Raw genomic sequence first — 19,746 nt, 5'->3', positions numbered from 1 at the left:
GGGTTCTACATTTGTACTCTGACCCTGAACCCACCCTGTAATGGACATGTCAGTCTGCCATATGGGGGCGCTACAGCACATTTCTGCCTATTTCTCCTGAACTGTTAATTATAAAATTGACAATTGTTGTTTACGCTATCCACTATCTCATGACAAATTTAATGGCATAAAGAACTTCATCATATCTCTTGCCATTTTTGCCTATTTTGTAAAAGTCTTAAAACAGTACTTTTTCTTAACCTCCTTGGATTTTCACCAAACCTTCATATTTCTGTGATCATTTTAATCAGGAGACAGTCCTTATAAAGAAATATTAAAAAAATCTGAAACTTTCCATGTGGTATGGCCACCAGCCACACCCAAACCATACTGGTGCCACACCCATTTCAATCAGACAGCTATATCTGAGGCGTGCCTCAGCCAATCATCACGAAACTTAAATATATATTGTAGGACATTACTGGGGAAGGGCCCTCCAATTTTCATGCCAATCAGTCAAACAGGGGCACTACAGCAATATAACATGTCTGTATAAACCTGCAAAATCAGTTCAAGTTACATTGTTGTCATTTTTGATAAAGTGACATATTACTCGTTAAAATCTTTTGTCCTGCAAGTTCTGTTAGTCATGCTAAATCAAGATAGTCCATAATAGTCATTTGAATTACCTTGTGATATTTAAAAACTTAATAAATAACATATTACTATAACTACTACAATGTCTAGCCAAAGTAGGTCTTTCTGGTAGTAGATCATTCAGGACACTGCCCTTATGTATAATTTATAAAGATAGCTTCACCTGCCTGTACAGTATGGCCACCAGCCACACTGAACCTACCACATTTCCATGCTCATTTCAATCAAACAGCTAAATATGAGGCATACTTCATATGATCTTCACGAAATTTGACCCACTGATGTACCACTGCACCTCAGACAGACCCTCCAAATTTGGTGCCGATCAGTCAAATGGGGGCGCTACAGCTAATGTGCATACATTTGTAAGACCCACCTTAGCAAATTCAGCTGAAATGTCCTTATTTCTCATCAAATATTCAAAGATTTGTTCCCTTTCCCTTCAACTAGGTCCATATTTTTAATTTTTGTTCATTTTTCACCCATTTGCCTCATAGAACATTATCAGACTTCATTTACACATGAGAAGGCCTAAAAGTTTTAAATAGCATTTCTAAAATGGAGTGTTGACTCCACCTGCTGGCCAAATGATTTCCATGCCCATTTCAATCAAACAGTTATATCTCTGGCATGCTTCATCCAATCCTAACAAAATTTGATTCCCTTCTGTATCAGTGGACTACAGACAGACCTTCCAAATTTGGTGCCGATCAGTCAAACGGGGGCGCTACAGCAATATAACATGTCTTTATAAACCTGCAAAATCAGTACAACTTACATTTATCTCATTTCTGTTCCAGTGACATATGACTGGTTGAAATCTTTTGTATTGCAAGTTCTCTTAGTTATGCCAAATCAAGAAATATGCAATGCCTAATGATTGTCATTTGCATTCCCTTGTGACATTTAAAAACTTAATAAATAACATATTGCTATAACTACTACAATGTCCAGCCCAAGAAGGTCATTCTGGTAGTAGATCAATCATGACACGGCCCTTATGGATAATTTATAAAAATAACTTGACCTACCTGTATGCTATGGCCACCAACTACACCAAACCTGCACCATTTCCATGCTCATTTCAATCAAACAGCTAAATCTGAGGCATTCTTCATCAAATCCTCATAAAATTTGACCAGCTAATGTAACCATAGACCACAGACAGACCCTCCAACTTTGGTGCCGATCGGTCAAATGGGGGAGCTACAGCCACTGTCTATATATTTCTAAGACCCACCTTAGCAAATTCAGTTGGAATGTCCTTATTTCTCTTCAAACATTCAAAGAATTGTTTGCTTTCCCTTCAACTAGGTCCATATTTTAATTTCTGTTCATTTTTCACCCATTTGCCTCAGAACATTATCAGAATTCATTTAAACATGAGAAGGCCTAAAAGTATTAAATAGCATTTCTAAAATGGAGCGTTGACTCCACCTGCTGGCCACACCATTTCCTTTTCCATTTAATTCAAACAGCTAAATCTCAGGCATGCTTCTCCCAATCTTCACAAAATTTGACTGTCTGCAGGAGTGGACTACAGACAGACCATCTATGTTTGGTGGTGATCGGGCAAATGGGGGCACTACAGCCAATGTTGTATTATGTCTAAGAGCCACCTTAACAGATTCAGCTGAAATGTCCTTATTCCTCATGAAACCTTCAAAGAATTGTTACCTTTCCCTTCACCTTAGTCCATATTTTTAATTTCCTTTCATTTTTCACCAATTTGCCTCATACAACATTATCAGACTTCATTTACAAATGAGAAGGTCAGAAAGTATTTAATATCATTTCAAAAATGGAGCGCTGACTCCACCTGCTGGCCACACCATTTCCATTACCATTTCATTCAAACAGCTAAATCTCAGGCATGCTTCATCTGATCCTTACAAAATTTGATTCACTTCTGTATGACTGGACTACAGACAAATCGTCCAAGTTTGGTGGCGATCAGTCAATCTGGAGCGGTACAGCCACTGTCATATTATGTTTAATACCTACCTTGGCTAATTCAGCTGAAATATCCTTCATAATACTTTCAAGGAATTAACTTTCCCTTCACCTCAGTCCATATTATTAAGCTCCTTTCATTTTTCTGCTATTTGACTTATAGAAAATTATCAGATTTTAATTATAAGCCAGGCAGTATATATTGCAGATTTTTTGCTTTTTTGTATTAAATTGGCCAGTAGGTGGAGATGGTGCTCTATTTATATTGCAGTTTTTTGGATTTTTTTTTATACATTAGCCAGCAGGTGGAGTTCATCCTGTATTTCATTAATGGCATTAAATTCTTTCAGGGCTTCTCATGTCTAGAAGAATACTTTACAAATGCAGTAAGCCACTGTTGTTTTTTTAATATTCAAGACAGCATGTGTTCACTGAGGTACTGTAAAGTAAGCTTAACTTGTATGATCTAGACTTAAAATATTAGTTATGCAGGTGCCTATTTCTACCGTCTACTTAGACCATCTGACACAAAAAACAAATTCTTTTGGGCTGAGGCACTTCAGCAAATGGTTATATATTGTATCTTATATTGTTGTACTAAGGCTGCTTCTGCTAATGGCAGTAGTCAAACTGCCACACCAGGGACTGCATGCTACCAATTATCAAATGTAGCGCTAACTACACCTGCTGGCCACACTATTTCCATACCGAATTCATTTAGTCTGCTAAATCTCATTCATACTTCATCCAATTCTCATAAAATTTGACTGATGTCTATAGCACTGGACTTGGAATAGACCATCCAACTTTGGTGACATTCGGTTAAACGGGGGCGCTACTGCCACTGTCCAAATATGTCTAAAACTAATAGTTAATGCAGCTGAAATTTCTTTATTTTTCATCAAATCTTCAAAGATTAATCACATATTCATTCACTTTCATTTTCCTGCCATTTCACTTTTAGAAATGTATCAAAGTTCAGTGATACTTCAGGCTGTGTACACTGCAGCAATTGCAATTTCTTTGAACAGCTAGTCACCACATTTCCCTTCTATTTCTCATCTACCCTCTTCCCTTTATCATACCTTAACCAACATTTCTATGGTAATGTTAAAATGTCAAGTATCATCTTATCATAGTAGCATTTCCTACATTCTGACTATTTAAATGCATTGGCCATCAGTAAAAGTCTGTACTTCATTTCCAATTTAGCCACTGTCCTAATATGTCTAAGACCAACCTTGGTTAATGCAGCTGAAATCTCCTTATTGTTTATATAAAGATTTAAATATTAATCACCTTTCCCTTCATCTAAGTCCATATTTTTAATCTGCTTATATATTACTGCCATTTGACTTTTAGAAATCTATCAAACTTCAATGTTACTTCAGCCTGTGTACACTGCAGCAATTGCAATATTTCTTCCAGCAGATAGTCACCACATTTACCTTCTGTTTCTCATCTACCCTTTTCCCTTTATCCCACATTGATGAACATTTCTACAGTAATGTTTAAATGTTAGGTATCATCATATCATTGTTGCATGTCCTATTTTCTGACTATTTAAATGCATTGCTCATCAATTACAGTCTGTACTTCATTTCCAATGATTAGTGAACTTCTAATTTTATGCCATTCACTTCATTTCTCTTCATTGCTTCTTTCCATTAGCTTTGGACCCGATTGTCACTGCTTGCAGTTATCTTTATTATTATTATTTTTCTGCCCTAAAACTGAATGCCCAGCCTAAACCGTAAGTCCTAGGCCTACCAAATTTGGTACGATGATTGGAATTCCTACCCACTACTCAGGTTTTCCGACCCATCCGACTCAGCCAGAGGGGGGTGCCGTAGCGCCCCATAACACGTTTTGGACGATATCTCCTGTCCTGTTTGTCCTACCTTCAAAATTCTTTTTTCTCCTGATACAGACAGCCATGCCCTACCAAAAAGTCATTGGGACCATGAAGCTCCGCCTACTTAGATTTTTTGCTAATTTGCATAATTTGCAAATCATACTTTTTCCTTAAAGTCCTGGCTTGTCCTACCAAATCAGACAAATGAGGTGTCAGACGAATCAGAATTCTCAGCTGATCAAGAATCATCAACAAAATTCAGACATTTTTATATCCTATGGCCAATAGCCACGCCCAAACAATGTCCAAATTTGGCCCATTTTGGTCTGATGGCTATAACTTGGCCGTGCCTTGGCCTACCTTGACCAAATTTGAAATGCTACCTCCCTACACCATTCTGGGGACACGGTCCGAAGCGGTCCGCATTTCGTCAATAGGGGGCGCTACAACTAAAAACTGGCAATATCTCCTGACTGCCTTTGCCAGTCTAACTGAAATTTGGCAGATATGTACTAGCACCCAGCCTGTGGTCAGTCACATACTATGGCAGTCATCATTCCTTAAATAGTGGCCGCCATCGGCCAATCAAAATCAAGCAGGCATTTGACAGGCTTATAAATGACCAATCTATACCAAATTTTGGTGGTATATTTGTCCTCTGACCCACAGCCCACCATGCAAAGGACACCTCACTTGGCCAGATAGGGGCGCTACAGTGACAACATTTGTATTTCTGCCTATTTCTCGAGAACGGTGAAGCCTACAATCGACATTTATTGCCAGGTCAATTCAGTACGACATGCCAAATCAAACAATATGTAGAACTTGCTTCTGCATCTTTGCGTTTTTTCATAATTCATATTGGTCTGAAAACAAGACATTTCGTTAACCTCCTAGGATTTTCACCAAACCTACACAAATCTGGTATCATTTAAATCAGGAGACAGTCATAATAAATAATTCATAAAAAAATCATAAACTTTCCATGAGGTATAGTCACCAGCCACACACAAATCATACAGGTGCCATGCCCAATTCAATCGGACAGCTATATCTCAGGCCTGCCTCAGCCAATCATCACCAAACTTTAACATATCCTGTAGAATAGTAGTCCGGAAGGGCCCTCCAAATTTGGTGCCGATCGGTCAAACGGGGGCGCTACAACAATATAACATGTCTGTATAAACCTTGAAAAGCAGTTCAACTTACATTTATCTCATTTCTGTTATTGTGACATATTACTTGTTAAAATATTTTGTACTGCCAGTTCTGTGAGTCATGCCATATCAAGACATATGCAATTCCCAATGATAGTCATTTTCATTCCTTTGTGATGTTTAAAAGCTTAATAAATAACATATTACTGTAACTTCTACAATGTCCAGCCCAAGTAGGTCATTCTGGTAGTACATCAATCAGGACATTGCCCTTATGGATAATTCATAAAAATATCTTGACCTACCTGTATGCTATGGCCACCAGCTACACCAAACATGCACCATATCCATGCTCATTTCAATCAACCATCTAAAACTCAGCCGTGCATCAGCCAATCCTCATCAAATTTGACAGCCTAATGTAGTAAGGGACATCAGACAGACCCTCCAATTTTGGTACCAATTGGTCAAACGGGGGCGCTACAGCCACTGTCCATATATGTCTAAGACCCACCTTAGCAAATTCAGCTGAAATGTCCTTATTTCTCATAAAACCTTGAAAAAATTGTTACCTTTCCCTTCACCTGAGTCCATATTTTTTATTCACTTTCATTTTTCACCGATTTGCCTCATAGAACATTATCAGACTTAATTTACACATAAGAAGGCCTGAAAGTATTAAATGGAATTTCTAAAATGGAGCGCTGCCTCCACCTGCTGGCCACACCATTTCCATACACATTTCAATCAAACAGCTATATCTCTGGCATGCTTCATCAAATCCTTACAAAATTTGACTCGCTTCTGTGTCACTGGATTACAGACAGACCTTCCAAGTTTGGTGGCAATCGGTCAAATTGGGGTGCTACAGCCGCTGTTCTAATATGTCTAAGACCAACCTTGGTTAATGCAGCTGAGATCTGCTTATTGTTTATTTAAAAATTAAAATATTAATCACCTTTCCCTTCATCTAAGTCCATATTTTTAATCTGCTTATATTTTCCTGCCATTTGACTTTTACAAATCTTTCAAACTTTGATCTTTCTTCAGGCTGTGTACACTGCAGCAATTACAATTTTATAATACATTGGCCAGCAGGTGTAGTCAGCGCTCCATTTAAATAATGCCTTCAATACTTTTAGCCTTTCTCCTGTCTAAATGTACAACCTAGAATATGATACAGCATGATATTACTGCTGTTACATGTCACACTCCTGCAACTCAGCACTTTGTTAAGAATATGCAACGCAGCCTATGTTTACACAGGCAGTATAAAAAATCAACTCTGTAATATCTAGACTTACCAGACCAGGTATGAAGGTGCCTAAATCTACCAACTAGTCAGGCCATCTGACCAAAACCATGCATTAAGTCAGGCTAAGGCACTCCACCACAGGGTTCTACATTCTGTCCTACATTTTCTGACCTGTTAGACCGATACTAACTAATCTATATCCTGATTTCTACCTACTACTCAGACCATCTGACCAAAACAATGCATTCAGTCAGGTTCAGGCACTACACCACAGGGTTCTACATTCTGTCCTACATTTCCTGACCTGTTAGACCGACACTAAACAATCTACATCATGATTTCTACCTTCTACTCAAACCATCTGACCGAAACAAGTTCTCTTCTGTCTGACATCTGCTGACCTGTAGTTCTGTCTGACTTGTTGGTATCCTCCTCTACGGTTTGCCCTACATCTCCTGTCGCATTAGAGCTATGCTAAATCTGCATCCTGTTATGGCAGTCTAATTCTGTCTGACTTTTTACTACCCTGGCCGCCGGATCTCTGCCCTTATTCCTCTACTGTCCTACCAGTCCGATTGTCCTACGCTTTGGACCCATTCGTAACTGCTTGCAGTTTCTAGTTATTATTATTATTTTTCTGCCCTAAAACTGAATGCCCAGCCTAAACCGTAAGTCCTAGGCCTACCAAATTTGGTACGATGATTGGAATTCCTACCCACTACTCAGGTTTTCTGACCCGTCCGAATCAGCCAGAGGGGGGCGCCGTAGCGCCCCATAACACGTTTTGGACGATATCTCCTGTCCTGTTTGTCCTACCTTCAAAATTCTTTTTTCTCCTGATACAGACAGCCATGCCCTACCAAAAAGTCAATGGGACCATGAAGCTCCGCCTACTTAGATTTTTTGCTAATTTGCATAATCTGCAAATCATACTTTTTTCTTAAAGTCCTGGCTTGTCATACCAAATCAGACAAATGAGGTGTCAGACGAATCAGAATTTTCAGCTGATCAAGAATCATCAACAAAATCCAGACATTTTTATATCCTATGGCCATTAGCCACACCCAAACAATGTCCAAATTTGGCCAATTTTGGTCTGATGGCTATAACTTGGCCGTGCCTTGGCCTACCTTGACCAAATTTGAAATGCTTCCTCCCTACACCATTCTGGGGACACGGTCCGAAGCGGGCCGCATTTCGTCAATAGGGGGTGCTACAACTAAAAACTGGCAATATCTCCTGACTGCCTTTGCCAATCTAACTGAAATTTGGCAGATATGTACTAGCACCCAGCCTGTGGTCAGTCACATACAATGACAGTCATCATTCCTTAAATAGTGGCCGCCATCGGCCAATCAAAATCAAGCAGGCATTTGACAGGCTTATAAATGACCAATCTATACCAAATTTTTGTGGTATATTTGTCCTCTGACCCGCAGCCCACCATGCAAAGGACACCTCACTCGGCCAGATGCGGGCGCTACAGTGACAACTTTTGCATTTCTGCCTATTTCTCGAGAAGGGTGAAGTCTACAATCGACATTTATTGCCAGGTCAATTCAGTACGACATGCCAAATCAAACAACATGTAGAACTTGCTTCTGCATCTTTGCGTTTTTGCATAATTCATATTGGTCTGAAAACAAGACATTTCGTTAACCTCCTAGGATTTTCACCAAACCTACACAAATCTGGTATCATTTAAATCAGGAGACAGTCATAATAAATAATTCATAAAAAAATCATAAACTTTGCATGAGGTATAGTCACCAGCCACACACAAACCATACAGGTGCCATGCCCAATTCAATCCGACAGCTATATCTCAGGCATGCTACAGCCAATCATTACCAAATTTCTCTCACTAATGTAGTGCTATACCACCGAGCGACCCTCCAAATTTTGTGTCGATCAGTCAAACGGGAGCGCTACGGCCACTGTTTATATCTTACTAAGACCAACCTAGGCCAATTCAGCTATACTGAGTTACCAGATCAGTTATGAAAGTGCCTACTGATCTCACTGATCTTACCATCAGAAGCGGGTGGCTCAGTGGGCTAAACCTGTGTGCTTGTAATCAGAGGGTCACCGGTTCGAACCCAGCTTCAGTTGGTACTTGAGCTAGGCAGCCCGATGTGCACAGCATGTTCTCTGTAAAGCAAGCTGGGGAGACATATAGGCATTTTCCCCATGATGGTCAATGAAGCTTCTATTTTTGTTATTAACCCAGCCATTCAGACGGGCTTAGGCACTCCTCCGGCGGGTTCGATTATAATTATTTTTCTTCCCTAAAACTGAATGCCCAGCCTAAACCGTAAGTCCTAGGCCGTCCAAATTTGGCAGTAAGATTCCTATTGCTATCCACTACTGAGCCTCTCTGACCTATCCCAGTCAGTCAGAGGGGGGCACCGTTGCACCCCACAACACGTTTTGGTCGATATCTCCTGTCCTACTTGTCCTACACTTAAATTTTATTGGCAGTCAAATTTACTATCTTGTACCAAATCCAGGAACATATATAGTCATATCGCATTAGACCTATGCCAAAATTTCCATCATTTTATGGCTGACTAATTCTGTCTGACTTTCTACTACCATGGCCGCCAGATCTCTGCCCTTATTCCTCTACTGTCCTACCAGTCCGATTGTCCTACGCTTTGGACCCTTTAGTAACTGCTTGCAGTTTCTAGTTGTTATTATTTTTTTCCTGCCGTAAAACTGAATGTACAGCCTAAACCGTAAGAGCTAGACCAACCAAACTTGGTAAGATGATGTCAATTCTTACCCGCTACTCAGATTCTCTGACCCAGTCTTGTCAGCCAGATGGGGGCGCTCTAGCGCCCCCCAACGCGTTTCAGTCCATATCTCCTGTCCTATTAGTCCTACAATTGAAATTCTTTTTTCTGCTGATACAGACAGCCATTCCCTACCAACTTGCCATTTGGACTATGAAGCTCCGCCTACTTAGATTTTTTGCTAATTTGCATAATTTGCAAATCCTACTTTTCCCTTCAAGTCCTAGCTTGTTCTACCAAATCAGACAAATGAGGTGTCAAACGAATCAGAACTCTGAGCTGATCAAGAATCATCAACAAAATTCCGACATTTTTATATCCTACGGCCATTAGCCACGCCCAAACAATGGCCAAATTTCGCCCATTTTGGTCTGACGGCTATAACTTGGCAATTCCTTGGCCTACCTTGACCAAATTTGAAATCCTACCTCGCAACACCATCCTGGGGACACGGTCCAAGGCGGGCCGCATTTCGTCAATAGGGGGCGCTACAACTAAAAACTGGCAGTATCTCCTGACTGCCTTGGCCAATCTAACTGAAATTTGGCAGATATGTACTAGGACGCAGCCTGTGGTCAGTCACATACAATGGCAGTAATTCGTCCTTAAAGAGTGGCCGCCATCGTCCAATTAAAATCAAGCAGCCATTTGACAGGCTTATCAATGACCAATCTAAATCAAATTTGGGTGATACATTTGTGCTCTCACCCTCTGCCTACCCTGTAAAGGACACCTCACTCGGCCAGATGGGGGCGCTACAGTGACAACTTTTGCGTTTCTGCCTATTTCTCGAGAATGGTGAAGCCTACAATCAACATTTACTGCCAGGTCAATTCAGTATGACATGCCAAATCAAACAACATGTAGAACTTGCTTCTGCACCTTAGCATTTTTGCATAATTCATATTGGTCTGAAAACAAGACATTTCGTTAGCCTCCTAGGATTTTCACCAAACCAACGCAAATCTGGTATCATTTAAATCAGGAGACAGTCATAATAAATAAATATTAAAAAAATCTTAAACTTTCCATGAGGTTCGGCCACCAGCCACACCCAAACCATACAGGTGCCATGGCCATTTCAGTCAGACAGCTATATCTCAGGCATGCCTCAGCCAATCATCACCAAACTTTAATATGTTGTGTAGGATACTACTCCGGAAGGCCCCTCCAAATTTGGTGCCAATCAGTCAAACGGGGGCGCTACAGCAATATAACATGTCTGTATAAACCTGAAAAATCAATTCAACTTACATTTATCTCATTTTTGATCAATTGACATATTACTGGTTAAAATCATTTGTGCTGCAATTTCTTTGAGTCATGTCAAATCAAGATATATGCAATGCTCAATGATAGTCATTTGCATTGACTTGTGATGTTTAAAAACCTAATAAATGACATATTACTGTAACTCCTACAATGTCCAGCCCAAGTAGCTCATTCTGGTAGTAGATCAATCAGCACACTGCCCTTATGTATGATTAATAAAAATATCTTGACCTACCTGTATGCTATGGCCACCAGCTACACCCAACCTGCACCATTTCCATGTTCATTTCAATCAACCATCTTAATCTCAGCCGTGCTTCAACCAATCCTCACTAAATTTGACCGCTTAATATAGCACTGCACCCCAGAGAGACCCTCCAACTTTAGTGCCAAACGGTCAAATGGGGGCACTACAGCCACTGTCCATATATTTCTAAGACCCACCTTAGCAACTTCAGCTGAAATGTACTTATTTCTCATCAAACATTAAATCTGTTGTTCCCATTCCCTTTACCTAGGTCCATATTTAAAATTTCCTTTCATTTTCCACCGATTTGCCTCATAGAACATTATCAGAATTCATTTACACATGAGAAGGCCTAAAAGTATTAAATAGCCTTTCTAAAATGGAGCGTTGACTCCACCTGCTGGCCACACCATTTCCATTTCCATTTCATTCAAACAGCTAAATCTCAGGCATGCTTCACGCAATCCTCACAAAATTTGACTCACTCCTGCAGCACTGGACTACAGACAGACCTTCTAAGTTTGGTGGTGATCAGTCAAACGGGGGCACTACAGCCAGTGTTGTATTATGTCTAAGAGCCACCTTAGCAGATTCAGCTGAAATGTCCTTCTTTCTCATAAAACCTTCAAAGAATTGTTACCTTTCCCTTCACCTTAGTCCATATTTTTAATTTCCTTTCATTTTTCACCAATTTGCCTCATACAACATTATGAGACTTCATTTACACATGAGAAGGCCTGAAATTATTAAATAGTATTTCTAAAATGGAGTGCTGACTCAACCTGCTGGCCAAACCATTTCCATGCCCATTTCAATCAAACAGTTATATCTCTGGCATGCTTCATCCAATCCTCTCAAAAATTGACCGACTGATTTATCTCTGGCCCACAGACAGACCCTCCACCTTTTGTGCTGATTGGTCAAAGGGGGGCGCTACAGCTACTCTCTAAATATGTCTAAGACCAACATTGGCTAATGCAGCTGAAATTACCTTATTTCTCATCAAATATTTAAAGATTAATCACCATTACCTTGATCTCAGTTAATATTTTTAAATTGCTTTAATTTTCCTGCCCTTAGACTTTTAGAAATGTATCAAACTTCAGTGATACTTCAGGCTGTGTACATTGCAGCAATTGCAATTTCTTTGAACAGCTAGTCACCACATTTCCCTTCTGTTTCTCATCTACCGATTTCCATTTATTGTACCTTAATCAACATTTCTACGGTAATGTTCAAATGTCAGGTATCATCTTATAGTAGCATTTCCTACTTTCTGACCATTTAAATGCATTGGCCATCAGTTACAGTTTGTACTTCATTTACAATTTAGCCACTGTCATAATATTTCTAAGACCAACCTTGGTTAATGCAACTGAAATTAGCTTATTTCTCATCAAATATTGAAATATTAATCACCATTCCCTTCACCTCAGTCAATATTAATAAATTGGTTTCATTATCCTGCCATTTGACTTTTAGAAATGTATCAAACTTCAGTGATGTACACTGCAGCAATTTCAATTTTTTCCAACAGCTAGTCACCACATTTCCCTTCTGTTTCTTATCTACCATTTTCATACTTTCTGACTATTTCAATGCATTGGCCATCAGTTACAGTCTGCACTTCATTTCCAATTTAGCCACTGTCCTAATATGTCTATCAACAACCTTGGTTAATGCAGCTGACATCTCCTTATTGTTTATTTAAACATTTAAATATTAATCACCTTTCCCTTCATCTAAGTCCATATTTTTAATCTGCTTATAAATTTCTGCCATTTGACTTTTAGAAATGTATCAAAGTTCAGTGATGTACACTGCAGCAATTTCAATTTTTTCCAACAGCTAGTCACCACATTTCCCTTCTGTTTCTTATCTACCATTTTCATACTTTCTGACTATTTCAATGTATTGGCCATCAGTTACAGTCTGCACTTCATTTCCAATTTAGCCACTGTCCTAATATGTCAAAGACCAACCTTGGTTAATGCAGCTGACATCTCATTGTTTATTTAAGCATTTAAATATTAATCACCTTTCCCTTCATCTAAGTCCATATTTTTAATCTGCTTATATATTTCTGCCATTTAAGTTTTAGAAATCTATCAAACATCAATGTTACTTCAGCCTGTGTACACTGCAGCAATTGCAATATTTCTCCAACAGCTAGTCACCACATTTCCCTTCTGTTTCTCTTCTACCCTTTTCCCTTTATCGTACCTTGATAAACATTTCCACGGTAATGTTCAAATGTTAGGTATCATCTCATAGTAGTATTTCCTATTTTCTGCTGATATTAATGCATTGCTCATCAATTACAGTCTGTACTTCATTTCAAATAATTAGTGAACTTCTAATTTTATGCCATTCACTTCTTTCCTCTTCATTGCTTCTTTCCATTAGCTTTGGACCTAATTGTCACTGCTTGCAGTTATCTTTATTATTATTTTTCTTCCCTAAAACTGAATGCCCAGCCTAAACCGTAAGTCCTAGGCTAACCAAACTTGGTAGGATGACTGCAATTCCTACCCACTACTCAGGTTGTCCGACCCGTCCGACTCAGTCAGATGGGGGCGCTGTAGCGCCCCCCAACACCTTTCAGTCGATATCTCCTCTCTTGTTTGTTCTATAATCGAAATTCTTTTTTCTGCTGATACAGACAGCCATGCCCTACCAAAAAGTCAATGGGACCATGAAGCTCCGCCTACTTAGATTTTTTGCTAATTTGCATATTTTGCAAATACTACTTATCCCTTAAAGTCCTAGCTTGTCCTACCAAATCAGACAAATGAGGTGTCAGACGAATCAGAATTATCAGCTGATCAAGAAATATTTAAAAAATTCAGACATTTGTGTATGCTACTGCCATTAGCCACGCCCAAACAATATCAAAATTTGGCTCATTTTGGTCTGACTGCCATAACTTGGCCTTGCCTTGGCCTACCTTTGCCAAATTTTAAATCCTACCTCTATACACGATTGTGGGGACAATCTCCAAAGCTGGCCTCAATTCGTCAATAGGGGGCGCTACAAATACCAAATTCTCCTAGCTCCTGACTGCCTTGGCCAATCTAACTGAAATTTGGCAGACTTATACTAGGACCCAGCCTGAGGACAGAAACGTACAATGCCAGTCATAAATCATAAAAGATTGGCCACCATTAGCCAATCAATATCAAGCAGCCATTTGACAGGCTTAACGATGACCAATCAAACCAACATTTGGCTGGTCCATTCATCCTCTGACCCTCTGCAAACCCTGTAAAGGACAACTCACTCGGCCAGATGGGGGCGCTACAGTGGCCCCATTTACATATCTGCCTATTTCTACAGAACTATCAAGCCTACAGTTGAAATTGATGGGCCTTCCAATTCAAAATGTCATGCCAAACCCATCCACATATGGAACTTGGTTATACATTGTTGCGTATTTGCATGATTTATATTTGTCTGAAAACAGGCTTTTTCATTAACCTCCTTTGATTTTTGCTCCACCTACATCAATCTGGTGTCATTCAAATCAGGAGACAGTCCTTTTAAAGATTTTGAGAAAACAACTTAAACTTTCAGTAAGGTACGGCCAATAGCCAAACCATGACCATACTGGTGCCATGTCCATTTCAATCAGACAGCTATACCTCAGGCATGCTTCAGTCAATCATTACCAAAATTATCTCACTAATGTAGGGCTGTTACCCAGACAGACCCTCCAAATTTCATGTCGATCGGTCAAACGTGAGCGCTACAGCCACTGGTTATATATGTCTAAGACCAACCTAGGCTAATTCAGCTAAAATGAGTTACCAGGTCAGGTAGGAAGGTGTAGGAATTGAACAGCTCAAATGGGGATGGTTTCCCACCAATGTTCAGGGGAATTGATTATGAATTAATTAATGATTAATTCATACACAATTAAATAGGGAATATTAGGTTTGAGTTGTTGTTCCGATATCACAGTTTTTATATTAGTCCCACTTGGTAAAGAGCTGGATGATTTAAATCCAGAATGTGAATGGAATTCATTCGTTGGTATCACTACTCAGTCTAAAGATAGCTGCCCGTCCACCGGGTTAGCTTCTTTCTGTAACCTAGCGACTCAGCTCTTGGCCAAAGAGAGAGTCTCGCGATACTTGAGGACGCGAGTGGGACTTCAAAGCTCAGTAACGGGATTCAGACCAATAAAGTGACTTATTGTAAGCACAGAGAGGGAGATTTAAAATGTGAACAGCATGCGTTTATTCTAATACTACACTAAAACAGGACAAACATTAAACATAACATAATACATACAAACACAATAACGGAATTACGGAAAATGGATTTACAGTAGGAAACAGTGATCAGCTTTGATTAAATACTGTTCTGCAACGGCAAGCCTAGGATCTAAACAGGCAACCCAGATTTCAGTGTAAATCAGCCGGTACTAGCTGCCTATGAGAGAGTTGACGGTGAGTTTACGTGATTGCAGCGGGGATCAGCTTTATCTTTTGTTGAAACTCGCGGCGGAGAGGCTTCGTAGTTTCGATGGTAGATTTAATCTTCTCCGCGCGTAGTTTCTCCCGCAGTCTTGGATTGGAGGCTTTACGTTTTCTTCTCCTTTTTCGATGACGTTTTTCGATGACTTTTTTTTTTCCTCCTCCCGATTCTCTGGGTGTGAGGTTTTTATGCCCCATGGGTCCCATGAATATTCATGACCCAGGGTCCAACTCATACCCAATGAGAATTGGTACCTGGATCCGAGGGGCCGGTTGCAGGCTCCCCGAATGTCCCCATAGATTTATGGTGGTCTTTGGCCAACTTTTGTGCTGATTTTAATTAAGTAATTTAGCTTTGGATAGGTTCAATTGTGTAATAATCCGTCCCCGGATTCATATTCGGACATAATTTAGGATGACATTGATACCAAACATGATATTCCACCTTTGATCCAAACCTTTGCTAATTTTCATTGATTAATTTATAATTCCTCTTATGAGGTGCATGCTTATTATTGCCATCAATGTACAGAATACATGGCTAGGTGGCATACCTCACAGCTGTGACAAGTTCAGGTATATTTTACTGAAGCTGTACCCCATTGCATACAGTGTGTCCTAATTAACCCCCTGGGGCCTGAGGCCTTTTTTCCACTTTCGAGGTAGTCTGACATGCCTTGACATTTTAAAATATTTCACCAATCTAAAAAACATTTATCCCAAAGTGATACATTTGCTTTTATTCAGCACAAACTCAGCACCAATAATCTGAGACCTCTTAGAATGTTATAATTCTATTTTTTGTTAAAATCAACTTTAAACATATACTTTTCAAAAACCTATTTTCAGACATGCTGAGAAATTGTAAAAAATCACATTATAGACATTTCTAGGTAAGACTTTTGAGCTCTGAAGCTTATAGACACAGGGGTTGGCTACACATAGGTGAAAGTGACATTCTGAAATTTTATATGGTTTGATTACTAAAGTGTTAGAACTTTGGAGTGACACTCTTTTTCTCAAAGTCAGTGGTCTTCACAATGAATATTGATGAGATAGGTGTCCTCACACCTGTAGTAGTTTGCATACTGTCAATGGCCCATCAGTCTGGAATGTCACTGCACCCCACACCCATCACTTTGGAAAGGCAGTTTGAAACGCAAGAAAAGTAGCAACCATAATATCCCTTTCACAGTTTATTGATAGATGGAATGAAAAATGAAAAACTGTGACTATATAAATATAGAAAGCGATAAATATGATGCAGTGACTATTATTGACGCTCTGGGGATGAGGGCATCATCGACCGCGTATCTTTCTCGTGTATTTCAGTTTATATCTCGCTGAAATCATTATGTAGAATCATGAAAAAAACACTGACTAAATCCGTTATCTGTCTTCTTTTCAAAACTTCCATTGTCAGAAGTATTAAAGTTTTTAAAATTAGGTTAAATAGGCAAAAAAGCAAATCGTGTCACCTTTCTTTGTTTTACTTGCGTCGGGAGCGTGTAGGACCGCTCTCAGCGGAAGATCGCTATTCACGTTCTAAATACGCTGCGTTTGAATCGGCGACCACGTGATTGCAGGCACACAGGCTTAGCCCACTGAGCTATGAACACAGGTATGAGCTTCGCTGCTGAAAGTGGCAACACTGGCGCAAAGCTTCAGCGGCAGAGACGTATCCGTGTGCTATATTGTAGCCGATCAGTGTAAACACTACCCAGACATGTGCTCTTGTTTATTTCGGTCACAATGGGCGTATTCACATATTTCTTCACCCAATACTAACTGTCGGATTATCATGTTATTATCATGCGAATAGCGCGATTTGCAAGTGGGTGGGTGATCAGAGCCGCTTCGAGACGCAGACGCTTAAGTCAGTCACTCTTGTTCTTTCTATTCGTATCACGAAGCTGTAAAAATATATTTAGTTTCTACCTATATATATTTGAAAAGTAGACCGTCCAAAGTTTCTGAGGGTATTTTTAAAATGTGTATATGACAAAAACTCGCGGAGTTATTTAAACGGTCTCGCGAGAATTCTGTCAGATCCCGCCGGCGGGATCGCCGGTCCCAGGGGGTTAAGGATGGCTTGGGTAACTTTCTTTACTTCAGTAAAAGAACAGGGTTGATTATACATTGCCAAATTATAAAATGTAGCAAATCGGGCTATTAAAAAGGGGTTCAGTACACAAGTTTTCACATACATTGCATAGTCTCTTTCAGACAAAGGGAGGCAGGAAAAGAGCGCGAATCTCTGATTTACGACTGTAAGGCATAGATAGGCAACCGCATTTCTACCCCTTCCCCCCCCCTTTTGGTGAGGGGTGGGGGCCTTCCTTAGTTCTATTAACTAAATAACTATGTGCTCAAACATTTCTACCTACTTGGTTACACCACTTAAACTCATTTCCCCTATTCTCTGAGAGAGGTGTGAGCACGTGGTTGGATAACCCCAGTGTTTACCTATCTGTGCCTATTAATATATATATATATATATATATATGTATATAATTGTCCAAGTGGCAAAGATACAATGGGACATTCATAAGAAAAATAAAAGACAATTGTGACTGACACATACACATCCACCAAGTTTACAGTAATGATGCCAACTAATAGTGAGGATAACACACAATCAAATACACAATAGATGGCATATGATTTTAGCTTTGTCCCACTCCAGAGAGATGCAGGATCTCCCCCCCCTTTCCACTATCTGGGTCCTCCGTTTGAGGGCCATAAACATTGGAATGCGGGCTTCGGCTTCCTGGAGAGGGGCCCTGGGTCAAAGAGGTACGGAGGGAGATCTTGGCATGGCCGACTCACTCCCTCAGCGGCCATAAAATACTGGCTGTGGGGCCTGCGTGATCCTACATATCCCCCCTTTCGGCTGATTATGGCACTGCCATCATTCAGGCGACAAAGAGCTAAAAGGGATCACCATCACAAGACACGACACAGAAACTTCCCATCCTTTTGACAGCCTGGGTAGTATGGTAGAAGGGAGTCGACCGTTGGCATCAGGCTTTGGAGGCAGGAGTGAGTGGGGACAACACCGGTTTATGGCGGTAGATGCTGTTTGGGTCTATAATGGGCAGGTTCACGAGGGATGCTACTTCCCGGAGAATGGGATCAACGTATAATGGTATAGCGCTTCCCAGGGAATAAGCTAAATGGGCTTGTATGGACTGTACAGCTCCCAGTGTGGCCCCGGCCAGGATATCTTGCACTAGGCTCAAGGGCACCAGGTACGGTGGTATTCTACCCATGGCCAAGCTATCCAAAGAGGAACTTATCTCGCGAAGCATGTCCCCCATCAACAACGAAACGACTTGCGTGTGCGCATAGTCGTTCTGAAGAACGTGAAAAAGTTGGTTTACGGCCTTCACTGTCTGGTTGAGGATGACACTATGAGTGTTTACCACAACGATGGTGCCCTGCACGGTTTTACCGATAGCTTGGGATGCCTCCTTCTGGGCGCGAATCTGTTCTTGTAGTTTGGGAATTTCGTCCTGCAATTCGCTGACGTGACGCCGTACGGTGGCTAAATTTATGGCATTGACTGTGGTAAACCCAATATTAAAAAGGGTGCCTACAGCTGCGGCATGGTGAAGGGCGTCCTGAGTCCACTGGATACCCGCCCAACTAGCCTGGGGCTTTTCATTGGGGTAATGGGTTCGGTAGACCTCGTAGGGGTCGAGACGGACGAATACCCTCTGCGTGTGGGTACGGCAGTTGGTAATCAATAGGCCCGGTTGTTCCCTCAAAACGATGCCTGATGGAGGCCCAGGAACAACCGTCTCAGACTGGGTCCTTGCTCTTCCCATCCAGAGTAACGTCAGGAGCAGGGTCAGCATCCTCCTAGTGGCAGGGGGTAGACAATGAAAGGTCGTGTTATGAGGGGCACTGAGCTAGGTCAGAGCCTCGGGTGGTTGAGCTTGTGGAGTAGGGTTAAGGAGTAGTGAAAGAGGGTAGGATAGTGAGAGGATTGTGCACACCGGTGCAGAGGGGACAGAGAGAGTTTGAAAACCCTAACACTCAGCCAGGGAACGACCGAAATCAAATAAACGGGACAAATAAAAATGCATAACCGTA

Source organism: Paramormyrops kingsleyae, unplaced genomic scaffold (assembly GCF_048594095.1).
Source record: "Paramormyrops kingsleyae isolate MSU_618 unplaced genomic scaffold, PKINGS_0.4 ups40, whole genome shotgun sequence".
NCBI classification, from domain to species: domain Eukaryota; kingdom Metazoa; phylum Chordata; class Actinopteri; order Osteoglossiformes; family Mormyridae; genus Paramormyrops; species Paramormyrops kingsleyae.
Note: the sequence above shows the minus strand (reverse complement) of the source record.